The 18,036-nt window shown below is 48.9% G+C and overlaps 1 pseudogene; it reads left to right on the forward strand.

Moving 5' to 3' along the window:
• Positions 1–8,177: 8,177 nt before the first annotated feature.
• LOC139047864 (uncharacterized) lies at positions 8,178–9,929 on the forward strand (annotated as a pseudogene).
• Positions 9,930–18,036: the final 8,107 nt, after the last annotated feature.

Consider the following 18,036-nt stretch of genomic DNA (forward strand, 5'->3'; position numbering starts at 1 on the left):
AATGAATGATGTGGCTTTTTACCTATTTCATCGTTTTAAGTCGGTATCGCGAAACCAGAATCTAAGACTTGTAAATAGTGACTACGGTGATTTCAAGCATGAGCTAACTTTCTGGCTGCAAATTTCAATGGGAGCCGTGCTCGCCAAAGAATACGGCGCACGCTGTCTGGGCTGTGGCTTAGAAGTTGCTATTCTTTTCCCAGCTACGGACCTTGTGAGATTTCGCTTAGGGAATTATGCATTCCGAACACCGTCACTAAGTGCTGACAAAACAGGTAGGTCTCTGCCACTCGGAAAATGCCCATATGTTTATAACAAAATTGACCGCCCTTCCATTAGTGTGGAGAGGGGTGGAAGCGAAGCTCGGGATTCGCGGCTCTCCGTTGTTGTAACGCCTCGGCTTCGGCTACTCTCACGACTAGGTCGGCCCATCGACGACGAGCCCTTTTTCTAGCGAGTTCCCGGCGGCGTTCATCAAATGCCGCCTGTTTTTTGTCCGAACGCTCGACGCGCGGCCGGCTCCCGCTCCTTCAACGCAGCCTGCTCTTCGGCAGAACGAACCAAACATGGCCTGCCCCTCTGACTGCCTGACCCGAACTGGTGGGAAATGGTGAGCGCGAGGCGAGCGAACACGCGATCACCTTTCCCTCCTCCGGAGAGAGGAGACAACTGTGATTGGCTCGCGCGCCTTGCACTGCGTCTGTTTCATGCATATAACGCTCTGCTTTAAAGGTCACGGAATGATGAACCAACAGTGGCTTCGTTTTTACCAAAGGTTGCAATGACTAGACAGTGGTAACTATAAGACAGTGGCTTAACCTCACACGATGTGCATAGTGACACATGTTCAAGCGGCGCCTACAGCCTATCCTGTCATGCATACGACTGGGTAGGCTGTACAGCCTTGAAAATGTGTGGATTGGGCACGCGTACCAACTGTGGCAGCACTTCCGATATCTTCCAAGTCGTCTTCTAACTTCTATCTTCTAACTGCTACATTCAACACCTCCGCAGGTTTATCTCGCACTGGCGAACCTTTTATAATGTCTACCGCATGAAAGCACAATTGAAGTCTCCCAACAAATCTAGTACTTTTCCATGTTCTACATACATCTGAAAACGCTCAAAAAACAGTTTTTTCTCTGCCTTTACATTTGGAGCATACGCACAAATGACACGGAAGCTCAGACCACACTGCCAAAAAATAAAAAATAAAAAACAACCAGGAGGCTACCATTTTGGCACGAAAAGAGCGACTGCACATTTTTACCGACACTGTTGCGGATAAAACGGACAGAAGCACTAGAGGCACCAACACACTGACACACGCTAACATCTATATGCAGACAGAAAGTGGACTCCATTCGATCAGTCGCTTCCTGGCTATCAGTTTTGGTTTCTTGGATTGCCACTACGTGTAGATCGTTCTCTAAGAGAAGACGATTAAGTTTACACTGTCGCCTTCTTGCTCCAAGACCTCATACATTCAGAGTAGTTACACGTAGCGTTTCAGAAAGGAGGATCACCAAATCAAGAGAAAAAAAATTATGCAGGTCCCGCGTACTGTGAGAATCAATGTAAGCGAAGCTTTCCATGCTGGATGATTTGATTGACGATAATCAGCGGTGATGTTGACGGACAAAGGTTAATTTCTTCAACATTTAGGCAAACCACGAGAGCGGGGAGTTGATGTTAGACGTTATCTTGCGTACACCACTGCTGTTAGTCTGCGTAGTACACAGAACGCACAGGGAGAGGTGTTTGCTTGAGGCGTTGTTGTGCGCCATATTTTATAACTTTTGAGATGGTTGAGCGTTGTCATTTTTTCACACGGAACATCGCAATGCGGCACAAGTATTAAGCTTGAATTGGATTATGGGGGTGTACATGTCAAAACCACACTCGGACTATGAGTCAGGCCGTAGTGGTGGATTCCGGATTAATTTTGACAGCTGGACGTTCTGTAACGTGTCCCAAAATCTTAGTGCACGTGAGTTTTACATTTAGCGCACGTCGAAATTCGGCTGCCGCAATTGCGATGAAATCCACGACCTCTAGCAATGCCATAGCCGCAAAGCTAACGCGATGGGCACAGAAGTGTTGATTTGACGGTCGACAGCTTCCGTAGTGCCTCCTGAACCCTGCGGTGCACTTTAATTAATGCGGCTGTGCTTCTGCATGCCCTGCGTAAGTTGTCCGCTTGGCATATATGCATGGCGTTTCTTTTTCAGAAATAGCAGCAACGTACTGTACCGCACCTTAACTTAAGCTTATCCTGTTTCCTCGCAACCACTGTCGTATGGTAGTGGGGATTTCTTACCTTCTCACGTCACCTCCCTCCACATATCTTATATTGGAACTGCATCTTCTCCTCTCTTCTTTCCCTCTTCTCCTCTCTACAATTCTATCTGCGCCCCCTCTGGCCTCGCACGTCAGCAGAAAGGGAAGCGCTTCAGTTTCTGCAATGCTTCTGAGGGGAGTCACGGATAATTACAGCTGTCAAGCGGCTAATGTGGCGACGGCCAGGCAGATCCAGAAGGCATTGTGCACATTCGACGCGGTGGGGTGAAAAAGAGTTTCTCCCGTCGCCTTTGCTCTCTGACTCACGCCTGTCTCACACCTGCGCGACAGCAGCAGCCCACAGCAGCAGCAGCAGCAGTAGAAATGCCGAAGTAAGAGGCAAAGAAAGCTTCGCTTTTTAAAAAAAGAACCCTATCTTGCGGTTTCTGCCCTTCCGAGAACCTCGCAAACCCTTCTCCTCCTCCTCCCATTCCATTTCATTATCTACCGCACGAGCTTACGGAGGCGGTTTCCCCGCCTGTCATGATTTGGTCGTAATGTGCGGCCGTGGTTTTCAGGACACTTACCTGATACCTGCTGTTTTAAGAAGAGGCTCGTTGCCACCTATGTCGTTCGGTTGTGATGCCTTGCTAATGGCATCATCGTGTAACCGCTTTCCAGGCAGGAGGCTGGACCCTTCAGGGGGAACGTTCATGTGCTCCAAAAGCGGTTGGGTGCCATTCTCCAACATTAAGTGGGAACTTTGGAAACTTAATGTGAAAATGATGGAGGATTAGGGTTTCATTAAGGGTATAGATGAGAAGCTAAAGACACTACTTGCAGTGAATTCTTTTAGCTTTGGTGCAGAGTAGGAGGAAGTTAAGCAAGTAGTAAAAATGAAAGCCATTGAAAGAAGTAACACATTGCGGTATGAAGAAAACCGAAACTATACAGTGCTTCATGAGCAACTTGAATTTCTTACCGCTATAGAATACTCTGAACCAGGTACACCAACGAATTAAGAAGCATAAAAATTTAGTTGTGAAGAACTGATGCAAACAAGTACAGAGCTGCGGTTATTCGTGCACGGGCTGAGCATCTGTGTGCCGAGAAAACGGCAACAAAACGTGCGTTATCGGACGAAAAACGATACGCTTGCAATAAGGAAATAGGGCAAATAAGGAGTGGGAATGATGTGTCGGCGGACGGCAACCTTATCAAGAGCGTCGTCGCTGATCATTTCAAATAACTGCCCAGTTAAGCGCTCACCATTATGGGGAGCTTTAAAGCAGAATTTCTGTCATTATCACCAACGGTTGATGAAAAAGAAAAAAAAACGCGTCCGGAGCAGCCGATTTCAGTGAAAAAAATAGAGGACGCAATAAATGCACTACCTGCAGGCAAGGCACTTGGCCCTGACAGCCTAGAAGTAGCATTTTATAAAACATGCAAAACAATGATAGCCCAGATTCTGCTCAAAGTTATCGCCGATTCATATCAGCGAAAACGTATGCCACTGTCCTTCACAACTTCACACATCGTTCTCATCCCAAAAACTGAGGCACCTGAAAAACGTCAGTTGGTGAGGTCTTATTGCCCATAAGGCTTGCCAGCGTCGACTATAAGATATTTATGAAGGTGTTTGCCAAATGGTCGCAGGATGTGATAATGAGGCTGATTAGCACACATCAGACCTGTGGTATAAAGGGTCGAAGCAGCACCACGAACATACACGTAGCTCGAATTGTGCTAGAATGTTGTGATGTATTTGGTGACCGAGTGGCTGTGATGCTACTAGATCTCGCTAAAGCCTTCGACCGCGTTTTCCACGATGTTCTCTTCGCTATATGAGAGCATTCCAATGTAGGAAGCGTAATAACAGATGGTGTCAAGATGGCGTATGCTAACCGCTCAACTCTGGTCATTGTAGACGGAGGACTGACAGCTTGTAAGTGCGGTCTTCTCTGAGGCAGCGATGTCTGCTGTCGCCCCTGCTGTTTGCGGCCTACCTTGAGCCTTGAGCCTTGAGAAGGCTCAAGGCTCAAGGCCTTGAGTACAGGGACATTCAGAATAATGAACGAATAACTGGCTCTAGGTTACATTCAACACATGTGAACATTTTGGCGTGTGCCAATGACATCGCAATATTTTGTTCAAATACAGAAAGTATTTCTGAGGCCGTGGCGGTAGTAGAGACCTTCTGCAAATGCGCCGAGGCGCAAATAGACTGGGGCGAAGAGTTATGCTTGCTGGCATGGTTAATAGGATGAAACGCCAGACTGCTTCTCTCGACTCCTGTGGTCAACCACTGCAGCAACGTATCTAGGCGTGCCTCTCGACTCTTATGGCGACCCGGAGTCGTACTAGAATGAACAAGCAGTGAGAGCTAAAGAAAAAGGCTACTGCGTGGAAAGGGCGACAGCTGTCAATGCTCTCGCGTGCCGCAGTACGTAACCTATTTCTTGCCTCCAAGATATGGTATGTCATGAATGTGCTGAAGGATTCGCGGATTAACATCCAACAAATCCACCGTGTCCTCGCCATTTTCATATGGGCATGGACTTGGAAAAGAACCAGTCGCACAAACTTGTTCTTGCCCGTAAAGAAAGGGGCCCTTGGAGTGGCACATTAATTTGTGCGACAGGCTAAATGTGTCGCGCTTTATGTACTTTCGCGATCGGAATGATGTGTTCCTTCGCACAGTCATGCAAGTGCTTTTGTGTCGTGACCTTCCACGATTTGTCTATGCTCGTGTGAAGCAAAGCACGGTGCCGTTAATGGTTATCTACGAGAAGTCGCGCTTGCGCACGGAATGTTGCATGTGCAGTTTTCAATGCAGTATCTCGCAAATATTACTAGAAAAAAAGTGTATAAAGACCTAATAGACATTGTGCTCCCTGTACTGATTTACCGTGGGTAAAACGATGAAGGCCCAGAAGATGTCCTCAAAACGGTTGAAAGAATGCCAGCACACCCTTCGGTAAACACTTTTTGCTTTAGGATAGCATAGGAATAACTTTTTTAAAATACTGGCAATCGACGGTTTAACGCGTCGTGACCTTGACCAAGCGTCGACCCGGCGTTATGCCCTACTTTGCACTACACCGATTCGGCCCGTTTGTGGCGGGTCGTGAGGCTTGGGCTTTTTGAGCGCACCCCGGGCCTGCTGAAAGGCCCACCGTTGAGTGTCCTTGTCTATAGACTGAACTGCACTGTGATGTTCGGGCGGGTATGTCCTGGAAGTACCTTCGGTCGGGAACTTGGCACAGTATGACCTGTTGTGCCATTATTCCGCTGGACCCATTCCACAAAAGCCGCACACACCACTTGGATAGAGTTCTGGGTGAAGCATGTGTAGTACAACCGGGGCGATGAGTGACCCGGTGTGTATCTGCCTTAAGATGACGGCCTCCTCCCTGCTGAGTACGGGGTAGGGAGGCGGCATTGTCTGTCGAGCTAAGCTGTAACACTTAGTAACTTCGCTATAACTGGTCACTCGGTCCATGGTTTCGAACCACCACACGGAACGGTCACTCTCGGGGGCGTGGAGAGTAAGCGCTCGTGCCGCCGAATTGGCTGTCTCGTTCTGGTTCGGTGAGGATGCACAGTCGCCGGCCTGCGCCGGGAACCACTTGATGCGGATGGTGCTGCCGTGGCCTTAGACCTCGATCTTGCGAATGATGGCGGCCGCCGGCGCGCATGCTCGCCCCTTGGCAAAGTTGCGCACAGCGTTTCTCGGGGCGCGGAGCACGGGGCGACACTCGGCCTCGCAGATCGCCAGAGCGATGGCAACGTCCTCGGCACCTGTGACGTCCGTGCACCGCACTCTCGCTGCCGTCGTCGTGGTGCCGGTAGCCGCCGCGACGACCGACCACAGCCGCGAAGCCCTCCTGCTTGTATTCCGCTGCGCCCACGTGCCGACCGTGCAGGTCTTGGGCGTGTTGTTCGGTGAGGGCCTTTGCACGCGCCTGCCGCCGTTCTTGGTTGTACTCGGGGTGCATGTTCTTTGGGATGATGGCGTCCGCTTGGATGTGGGCTCGCGCCTCCTCGTTGATCTCGCACGGTTGCCGGCTGGGAGCTTGGGGGTTGTAACCCAGGGACGTTAATATACGGCGGCCCGTCTTGGTGGTAGAGAGGTGCTCCATTAGCGCGGTGAGCTGCGCCTCGGCTATTTCTTGTAGGCTATTATGGACACCGAGCCGTACCCGTGGTCTCGATTAAGCCCAGCTTCAAACTTTTTGCTTTAAACTACACAGTAATATGATATCCATTAAAACATGCATGCATAAGAAAGGCTTTTTTGTCTCGAGGTTAATTACCAGCTTCTTATGGAAGAAACCTGCAACGATAGAGCATGCTTCTCTAGATTGATGGGATCCCATCTTCTTCTGGGATGTGCTACAGAGGACGTTAAAGAAAGAGTTACCTTTAGATCTTTACGAAATAATATTCTTACGAAACAGAGGGTTTCCCGTATGACGCTACAATGCTCCTGGGACTCCACAGTTTGTGGAAAGCTAGAACGCAGTTCAAGAATGCTGATGTCAAATTGCGACCTACACGTGATCACTTCATTGAAGGTGTAGTACGGTTCAGGAATGTCCATCACGCACACCTTGAACAGCCAAAATGAATTGACATGCTAGATAAATTGGCAGTACTCAATAAAATTTAATGCCGCGCCAACATAATTCTGGGTGGCACAGTTCATCGTTTGTGTATTGTTTGTGTATAATTTCAAAGTCGGCAACGAAGAAAAAAAACCGACAGTGGCTGTATCGGTTCGATTCCTCTTCCGGCCTTCACAGAGTTACGAACGTGTCATCATGTTCTCCCTTGTAGGGGCAGTTTCAGCGGCCCGTGTGGGCCATGGTACTGAAAAGCCAGTTAAAGATTATCAGGTTGTTCTGCCTCATCTGTCCACAGGTGCTTCTGTTTTAATCACGTTTTCTTTTGCGTGGCGATGTGAAAGCCAGGCCGTATTGAGTGGAACATGTCCGAGACAGCCTTGCACGTCTTGCGCTGCTGCCGGAAGTAGTTGTCCTCGGGGCATACCAAATGAATCACCTGTGGGCAGTGACGTTTAACGACGAGGAAGGCAAGAGTAAGATATTAGCCCCAGATGCGTTCTAAGTTGAAGACCAACGCAGCATGGTCATCGACCGCCACGATCATGGTGTCCGACTAACACTATACTGGCTGCTTCATTACGCGACGGACGAAGCCGTGCGAGTGGCTTTGGCGCCGTTTAGAAAAGTGACGGAAATCAGCAGAGACAAGTGAAAGGTCAAGGGATGCATCGACAAAGGATCAACCACCCGCTGGGTGACACTGAAATTAAACGTGGGCCTCACTGTGGACGACCTGCCTCACCAACTACGTGTTGCTGATATGACGCTCGTCTTCGTTCCTGGCATGGCGCCGCTCTGCCTCCCATGCCGTGGAATCGGAAATATCCGGGGAGAGTGCCGCATTCCGCGATGTGGGGTCTGTCGTCGCTTCGGCCACGATGATTCTCAGTGTGTGCTCTCTTATGCCAGTGTCATAGGCCCACTCCAATGGGACGTATTATCTGAAAACCTGATGGTCGTCGCAGATGCCGAAGAAGCTAGCAGGGAAGACAACGACATTGCGGAGACTACTGCAAAGCCCCCTTAAAGCCGATCCACACGACGGACAAAGTCCGCGGGCCGATCGGTCACGTGATGCGACGTCACGGCCCGGCGCGGTCCGGTCTGGCGCAGAGCACATCCACATGACGAACCGCCATAGCAGACGGCGGAGCAGATCAACCAGTTACACTCTTGGCCGCAGTGCTCGCGACTCAACAAATTTGCGAAACCATGCCAACCCCTCGCGCTCATGTTGCGCATGTATCGGCAATAGAAGTCGTCGAAATGGAGGCGGAGCAGAAACGTTGTTTGGCCGCTATGGCGTTGGCTCTTTGCGTGGACGAAGAAGATTACTACCCCGCCCCGAAAAGGTCGTGTTGGGTGAAGGATTGGGTGTGCAGGAGGGAGCTCGGCCTGCAGAACCAACTATTCAAAGAGCTGGCAGTGTCCGACCCTTCTGAGTACAGACGGCTCCTGCGCGTCAGCCGGGAGCAGTTCGCGGAACTTCTCGCGCGCGTGGGACCTAGGATAGCACGGAAGACGACTGTCATGCGCCAGCCGATACAGCCGGCGACGAAGCTGCAAGCAACGCTGCGTTACCTTGCATCTAGTAAGCATTTTTCGTCTTGGTTTGGGCTGTTGCAGCCTTACATCACTTCTCATTGCCATAGCTGCGCCTCGTGTACTTTCTTACAGCCAATTGCACTGAAATGCAGCACCGGGTGCAGCATGCAGCTTCAAGACCAGCAGCCGAACGTAGATGCTCTATGTGTTGCCACAGTGTAGCGCGCAGCTAGCTATTTTCTTTATAGGAGAGCTGAGCCTTGGCGTTCTGTACATTCTCAGCGACATGCAGGAAGTGGGGTTCATAGGAGCTAAAACGCCACTATTTCGCTGACATCGACAGTAAGAAAAAAGCAAAACGATTGCCCAGCTGCCGTGCCTGCATAAACTGCCCACCTTTAGTCTAGTTTGCCTGCATGCGCCAGTATGTTCTAGCGGCAATCTAAATAGGTCCTTCCACCTCGCCTTTTTTTATTTACAGGTGAGAGCCACCATTCCCTAAGTCGCCAGTTCAGAGTCGGGCACTCTACCGCCAACGATTTCATTCCCGAAACATGTTCGGCTATCTATCATAGGCTAAGCAAAGAATACATGAAGTCACCAAAAACAGTTGAAGATTGGCGCTACGTTATTAGGGGGTTTGACGGAAATTGGCAATTTCCAAACTGTGTGGGGGCAATAGATGGGAAGCATGTCTGCATAACCAAACCAGCCAACTCTGGGTCCCTTTACTTCAACTATAAAAAGTCGTTTAGCATAATTCTTCTGGCTGTTGTGGATGCAAATTATAATTGTACCTACATTGACGTTTGTGTGCCCGGCGCTTGAGGTGACGCAGGAGTATGGCAGACCACGCCCCTGCAGGAGGCATTGGAAGGCAACAGAGCAAACTTGCCAGACCATGTGGAAGTTGGACCAGGTCTATTCCTACCCCCCGTGTTTATGGCCGAAGACGCATTTCCAATCGGGAAGAACCTGATGAAGCCGTATAGAGGTAGCAGCCTGTCGGGTGATCAGCGCATCTTTAATTACAGGCATGCATCTTAAGCTTGATTCTTTGTATTTTAGAGGGTGTTATAAGGCCTTTGAATATGCTTACCTAAGAAAATGCAATACTTTTTCACTTTGTATACATTTCGCAGTTTGTCCAGAGCAAGACGGGTTGTGGAGAAGGCGTTCGGTATACTGGCCAATCGCTTTCGCTTTTTTCTCACTACAATCAATGCAGAGCCTGAAAGAGTTGTGCGCATGGTGAAGACAGCATGTGTGCTACATAACTACCTTGGCAACGACATGAGCAGATTTCCTGACTCGGGGCCTGAAGATAGTAGGGAGCAAATATTTCTTGGCCTACGAGCAACACGCGGACGTGTAAACGCACTTGATGCCAGGGTTCGTGAGGACATGCGGGACTACTTCAACGGCCAAGGTGTTGTGCCGTGGCAGAGGGCATCTGCATATGTTGATGAGTAGGAATAAAATGAACATTTGCACAAACACATTTATTTACACTGTCAGAAATTTTTCAACTGTGTCCAGAATTTCTTTCTGGCACTGCACCTGCTTCACAGCGTCCAGCTGCCTCATATGAGCCGCAATCGTTTTGGCAAAGAAAAAAGAGGCGTCGTTTGGCTCGGATGCTTGCTGCATAGCTAAGGCAATAGTGTGCAAAACTGCCTGCCTCTGGACCCAGTCCTCGCCTGACGGCCCCGAGGAGCGTAACTGCCTCGGCCGTTTCGGGCTGAGTGTGGGCGGCGACTCGACTCTTCTCGACGTGGTTAAGGAGTTGGTGCTCGAGCTTTCCTCCAGCATCACGGACAGCTCCCCTTCTTCCCCACCACTCTGTTCTGCAGGTGCCAGGAGATCTCGGTTGTGGTGAGGCTGAAATGAACAATTTCACAGTTGGCATGAAATAAGTTGCCGCCTTGTTTCGGTTTGAATCCTGGCATTCACAGACGATACGTCGAAGCAACTGAAAATTGCTGCATGCATCCTGGGCTATAGCACTTACTTGTCAGGTCTATGTGCCGAAGTCGCATAATAATGGAAAAGTTAGGAGAATTGCTGTAATTCTAAATGCAAAAAAAAACAAGACAGCCAGCTTGTGACAAATATCGCTGCCCTATTTAGAACTCAGTGAAGCAAAAGCCATGGTCTAAACAGCGCAGCATATTGCAATGTTTGTGCCTCAGCCTGCAATATACGCACAGTAAATAAGGCATTTTTTCTAAGTTGCAATTGCATTCTCCACATTTTGTGCAGTGAAAAGGGTGAAGAATCCTCCTTTGTAAAAGTGAACATCTGTCTCACGGTTTGCAGCAAAATGTGCTTGCTGCAAACTCTCTTTTCTTCTCTGTGTCTCGTCAAAATATTGCGCAATCGAACCTCTGATATGCTATTACCAACACGCCCAGTCGTCAACCTTGGGTTTGCTCGCAACTCGCACGAGGGCCTGCAGGAACCATGTTTTTAGGGCATGGGGGACTCTGTGGGAACATTCTGATCTTTCCTGGAATTTAGCTTTCTACATGCGCAGAGACAACAATGCACAGAAATACAGTACCTCTATAGCTGAACTTGCCGAGCTGCCAGAGTCCCCGCTGCAAAATCGGTGGTTTGGCTCCGGAACAGCATCCAGGAACCGCATCGCGGCGAAGAAAATCGACTCGCCAGTATACACCTCGCTTGCAGGCTGGCCGCTCGTTGTCGTGCGGACTTTCTTTTTTTCCTTTCTGTAAGTTCGCCTTTTATTGGCGAAGATGCCCTCCAGCACATCTGCAAGAATGCGTCACCGATCAGTAAAGGACATTGTTTGCATGCCTTTTTTTCGAGACTCACTCGCGTGCCCTGTCGCGATCGGGCGCACAGAGCAAGCGCAGTGATGAAGATGTGTGGCGCTTAGACGTGGCGTGGCATAAACATATAATTCGCCCCACTTGTGGAATGAAGCCCGAACACACAAGGAAAGAAAAAAAGAAAAGGAAAGGAGCTCGGGATTGAGTAAATGTTGACCTCAGAACTGCTTAATCTGGAAGGAAAATGCAGTTGCCATGTTCTTCTATTCGTTCGCGATCAAATATTTTAGTAGCGAGAGTAGCTGGCGTGTACTTTGTGGCCACTGGAATCGCCAAGCCCGTCCCGGAACCGCTGTACAGATATGCGGATTTCGTTTCTTGATCAGTCGTCTGGGAGCGCTGAAATAGTGGTGCTATCACGCGATTGTATTTCGCCGGCTTTCTTTAAAGGCAATTACAAGAAGCTCCATCAATGGTACTTAGTTGCAAACACTTCAGTCGACCAATTTTAAATGTGAACTACAACTTCCGTATTGACACTTTCATGGCAAAGGCAATATTTAAGATGTTTGGCAATTGCTTTATACTAACTGATTTTGCAAGCAAAAACAATATACCGCAGACCAGGATACGCGATACTCGACACCACAGAGTTGGTTTGAGCCTCTTAGCACACTTCGCTTTTAAAACATTGGCTACTTTTAGCTGGGACACCCTGTATAAAAATGATTGGGCATAAAAGGGACTGCGCGTGGGCAAACAAAATTAAAAACAGACAAGGTGAGGAGGGAACTCTGTAAAACCACCAGGTATTCACGAACGCCGCACGTATGCAATCTTTTAGGTAGTGCTCCCACCAATTCACGTGTAAGTTGCTGTCTGTGCGCGAACGCAATGTCAGTGGCTCGAAAAAATCGGCGTGCCACCACACTGAACGTAGCGTAATGACATACAGGAAGAAGCAAGGCCTTTCAATGGCAAATGACACTCTCGCGAACTCACATTATGAGTAAGTAAAGACTGCCTTGTCGCAGAAAGAACTTACCCACTTCATACGGTCCGTTTTCCGGATAGTTCTCGTTCATCTCTCCAGCTACTTTATTCCACAGATAACGCTTTTTCGCGTTGTCATTGTAATCATTCCGGCTTGAGTCCCACAAAGCCGGGAACTGCTCAACGAAGGACACAAAATAAAAAACCTCGTCGTCACTCCAAGAGCACATGCTGTTGAAAAATATATCTCCTGCACGCACGTGTAGGCGGAACGGCGTACATGAAACGACTGGCTTTTACTGAGCCGCAAACTAGATTTGATTTGGCTGAAGACACTCTGTTGCTGGACAACATTCGTTGGCTACGCCAAAATCGCTGCGGCCATGCGGTCCGCCGCCAAAACGGAAGCGGGAAAAGCCTCGGCGATTTGTTGGACCGCGAGGGCCGCGGTCTTGCGCGGGCCAACGGCGGTACGCACGAACTGGTGACGTCCTATCACGTGATGCGCGGACCGCGGTCCAAAAGAGCAATTTGGTCTGTCGTGTGGATCGGTCTTAACCTTCCTCAGAAATTGTCCAGGAAGCAAATGATCGGGCTGAGCCCTTGGCTGCAACCCCAAAACGAAGCCAGAGACTGCAACAAGTGACGCAGACGCGAAGGCAGCAAGCACGTCCGCTTCAGTGCCACAAGAAGTCGGCCAGGAACCAACGGATGTCGAGATGTTCACGGCGGGAAGCGGGGCTGCAAAGCGGGCTGACGATGACTCTGACAATATACGAACAGCTATGCGTCAGGGACCAGCGAACCTCCAGCAAAGGAATCGATTGCGCGGCGAGCTTTTGTTAAACCGAAGCCAAACGTGCCGCGTGACCGTAGGGTGGCCCCTACAACGTCTCCACTCTAGCGGAGGAGACGTTCCAGAGGCCTTCAACGATGACCACAAGAACCCTACAGTTGCGACGTGAGTAGGACGCCTGGCCAAGCAACCTCTATGAGAGGCGGCTTACTTCAAATCAAGCCTACGCGTTGCGGCACTGAATGTGAGAGGAAAGTATTCGTGCAGGCGCCAATGCCAGATCAGTCGCGTTCTTTTAGAAAATGACGTTGACCTTCTGGCTGTGCAATAGAGACTTTTAGCTTGTACGCTATTCCGGTAAACGGGAGCGGTGTGGGCGGATTACCGGATGGTCGGGGCGTAAACGTGAGCGGTGAAGCCGCCTGGTGTTGTAGAGCTCAACCAGACAAACGCACAGCTAAAACTACAGTAACTCACCATATCCTGCTTGGCCACTCGTGCAAAATTTTGGCAGCGGCATAATTGTGAACACGATTACGCCACTGTCAAAAATTTACCCCAGCAGCTAAGCAGAATACAGTAATTAGCTCTGTGTTTGTGTGGTTGAGCTTTGCGCCACCAGCTGGCGCCACCAATCGGGCCGCTCACCTTGACGCCCCCGCTAAACCGGACAACCGCCCGCGCTTGCCCGAATACTGGACACGCTAAAGGTCCCTAATAACAAAAATTGAGAGTCAGGAGCAAACAGAACAAATGGTCCAAAATTTTCGCTCCAGATACAATGTATGCGTGTGCCATGCTTTTGGTCGGTCACGAGGCTGCGTCATTTTTATTCGCAATAGCATTTCGGTTGTTTAAAAAGTGTCCACCTGCAAAAGTAGGAGACTGGTCGCATGTGATTTTATTTTTGCTGGATTACTGTGGTGGGCTGTGTGCATCGACGCAACAAATAAAATGCACGAACCTGAAACATTCTTTGGGCATGCTGAACGGTTTTTGAAAACAGAACGACATGTTACGTTTCTAGGGGACTTTAATTGCGTCTGTACAGTTGCAGATAAAAGGACGAGCCTCAATGTGCGTGATAGGAGCACTGAGCTGTTGAACGCAACAATAATTCAGAAAGAGCTTGAGGACATTGGTTATGCAATGACGTGAGATGGCCAAGCACGGTATACACATTTTTCAAGGTGATTCCCATGCGAGGCTTGATAGAATACACATACCGGCAAAGTTTGTACCACTATGCTCCTCTTATGAAACACATCTTAGTTTTGCGATCATAGTTTGGTCTCGATTACCATTGACGAAAAACTAAGGACTGTGAAGTTTAATTGGTTCCTGCGGAAGTTTAATGAAAAATTGTTGCAAGATGAAGTGTTTGTCATGAGAGCCAGGTAATGTCTTTAAAATAACCTGCATACCGAAACCAGCAGTTTCATATCAGTGTGGGAGTAATTTAAATGCGATATAAAACTTGCTGCCATTGATAGAGCATGTGTATTCAGTCACAAGGAAAGGCAACAAGAGAAACAGTTACACAGTGAGCTGGAGTATATGTTAGGCGTAGAACATGAAGTGCCTGGAGCGGTTAAAAAAGAAATAGGAGATGTTAAAGCAAGAACTTGAGTTGGTCGATGAAGATAAGTACCGCGGCGCAATGATAACGGCGCACACTGAAAAGTTTTCGCTGGGCGAAACGCCCACTAACCGTGTGCGTAGTGCAGAAAAGAAGCATGCAGCGAATTAGGAGATAAATGAAATTCGATATCGCAACAAAATAAATCCACAAAGCGAAAAGGTAAAACGTGCATCCGTTGAAATTTATACCGAACTTCTTTGAGGAAGAATTTATGACCCCGAGTCCTTCAAAGCTGGCTTTCTGGCCCTTATGACAAGATTACAGCACACTGTCAGAGAACCACTGGACTCTTAAATTACCATGGCAGAAATTAAAGCGACAATAGACGACTTAAATATTGGCAAGTCAGCTGGACCAGATGGACTGGGTGTAGCCATATACACGTTTCTTAAGGCAAAAATGGTAGTGGCTTCATACCAAGTGATTGCTTAATGGAATGAAAAAAAAAAACAAGCGTCTCTCTCTTTCGGGACAGCGCACGTAGTAATGATCCCTAAAACTGATGACCCCGCATAGTTACTTTCAGCTAAGTCCTACCGTCCCTTTAGTTTGACCAACACAGATTATAAAATATGCACAACAGTGTTACCTGGAAGGCTCCAAAACGTTATCAAGTCCATTGTTGGCCCGCATCAAACATTTGGCATTCAAGGTTGAACAATGTTTACAAACATACACATAGCAAGAAGTATTCTGGAATGCATCCCCAGGCCTCGTGTGGGGCGTTGAAGTCCCATACTATAACGACTTGATGACCATTGGTGTGTTGCTTAATTTCTCGAACAAGGTGGTCGAAGTCTGAAAGGTGGTCTCTGGGACGGTTGTACACGCTCACTACGAAGAGAGTCTTGTGCGATTTCCTCACCGGTATGATTTCTATTAAGGTGTGTTCGATCGACGTGTTGAAGGGTTCCAATGCCTGTACAGTGAGATTCTTCTTGTGCATTGCGTTTTGTTTGTACGTGGGCGTCGTGCGTTTGAAGCCGAACGTTTTGTGTATTTGTTTCTTGCAGCCTTATGAGATTGGGTGGCTCTTGTTTGACAAATCCTTGTAAGGTGTGTTGTCGTGGTTGATGAGAACGACAATTCTACTGCCATATGCGGAGAGTCGAGAGCGCAGTTGTAGTCCTGTGATTAGGGACTACGATCTTCGATTGATCTTATTTCCTGCCCGCGGTCGCGGGCAGTTGGAACTGAACGAGAGCTACTTCGGCCGTTTGTCCGCGCCTCCTTTCTGTCGGGCTGAATACCATGTAGGGAGGTGTTGAGGTGCTGTTTTGTTACGTAGGCATTCTTCGCGTGAGCTATGAAGTTGTTTTGCTGCGCCGCAAGTCCATCGACCTTGGCGTCTAGCGTGGTAATCTTATTGGCTATACTTACGGCGAAATTAGCTATTGCTGCGTGGACGATTTTCTCAAGTGCGGCGTGGGTGTTTTTTATGAGAGTTTCTTGGAGGATTTGGAATCTTCTGTAAACTACGGATTCCACATTTGCGTTGAGAAGGGAGGGTCGCAGCTCTGCATTGTTTTCTTTGACTTTCGTACATCTCTGTTGCAGCTTGTAAATGACATCTATTTGCTCGTCGCACTTATGTAGAAGCCAGTTTAGGTTGTTTTGGTGTTTCTGTTGGCACTGAATCAGCTTTTCGATGAGTGCCTCTTGACTTTTTAGCTGACTGATTTCATTATGCAACGTGTTTTGCTGAATTCGCACCCTATTTTCTAGAGCCTAAAAGCCGCAGCTTCGGCCGATATGAATTTGGAGCTGCTCATGCATCTCGATCCACTTGCCACACCCGAGTAGCTCACCCATTTGGGCGAGTGCGAGCATGAGCGTGATTTAAAGGGCGATTGGAGTATAGATGTAGATCTACTTCGTTTGGGGGTGCTGCCAGCAATGCAGCTCAAGCTGGTGGTTGAGCCTCTTATTTCCGGGAATTCTTCGCCGCCTGAGTTCCAGTGACTGTCTCTCACTTTGAGCCGGTCCAAGCGTTGCTGTCATATGTTGAAGGCGACAGGTTAGGTTTCAGTCTCTTCTTTACAATGATTGCTTGTGGTTTTATGCCCTTCTCCGCATAACTTACATGTGGGTTTGCACTCGTGGTCGGGTAGGTGATCGGTTTTGATACGTTTAGAGCACAAGGTTTGAAATGGTCTTGGGCAGGTATCCTGGCGGTGTCCCGTGTTGCTGCAAGTCCGAACTATTACGGCTGAAGTATTGCACTGACTTGCGGTAGGGTTGGCATCAAAAGTCGTGACTCTTGAATCGGACGTAATAAGGAACATTTGGTCCTTGGAAAAAGATCACGGCCGCGGACGATTGCTCGAGTATACCGGCGTGCAGGACCATGTACCTTGCTGCTAGGTGAAGAATTGCCTTGAGTTCTGCGTCACTCGTGCCGGGCAAGAGTCCGCCTATTACACCTCTGGATACATTGTCCGGGGTTGTCATGTTGCCTTTTACAGGGAGAAAAGTGCCTCCAAGTTGTATTCTGCTGATATTTTCGAGTTTCGTGCGTCCTCCTAGTCGGCCATGCTTGCAATAATCAGGTTCCCGATTCTCAATACTTGAACGCACACTTTTCGCAGAGGTCTTGCTGCGAGAAACCACTGGCTCTTCCGATAGCGTGTATAATGGCGACATTGTTCCACTTCGTAAGCTCGAAGCCTACGTGTGGGGGAAACATAATCTTGTAGTCGTCGACTGGTAGAGGCGGGGCTTCCATTGTTGCAGTGGTGGAGCCTTTATGGTTGTTAGTTGCTTGGCTCGGTTGCTTTCTTGGGTTGCTTAATGCTCTGCATCCTTCATGCCTTTTCTGCCCCTCATTATCCAGGTGCTTCCACGTTCAATTGTTCATCCGCTGCTTGCGTCATAATTCCAGGTAGTTTCTTCATTGTTTGCTTCAGTCGGGTCCATCTGGATTGCGTTTGCATCTTCCAGCTGTTGGTATTTCGGTTGCTTCTTGTGCTGCTTGGCTCATCTCGAGAGCTCTTAGTCGCCGCGTAGGCGGACGGACGCCCGTGCTATGTTGACAGATACGCTCGACCAGCGCGAGCACACGCCACGCGCCATACGGTTGCAGCAGCTCGTTCGGCGTTGGGCTTAGCTAGGCGGCTGTGGCAGAAATCAGTAAATAGGGCACCCAATTGATGGTGGTTTGTGTCCGCCGAATCCTCTCGTCTTGCCGGTTATGCAGTTGACAAAATTAGGTTGGTCGCTGGCCGTGATCCTCGTTGAGAAACACGAGAAGAGGGAGTTCTGTTCTACAACGCGCCTTTCGCTTCTCTCCTCCTGGTGGCTTCATGGTTTCACCGTATTGGCTCTTAAGAACTTCACGTCTTTCACTAATCGGCT

This window comes from Dermacentor albipictus, chromosome 7, assembly GCF_038994185.2.
Source record: "Dermacentor albipictus isolate Rhodes 1998 colony chromosome 7, USDA_Dalb.pri_finalv2, whole genome shotgun sequence".
Taxonomy (NCBI): domain Eukaryota; kingdom Metazoa; phylum Arthropoda; class Arachnida; order Ixodida; family Ixodidae; genus Dermacentor; species Dermacentor albipictus.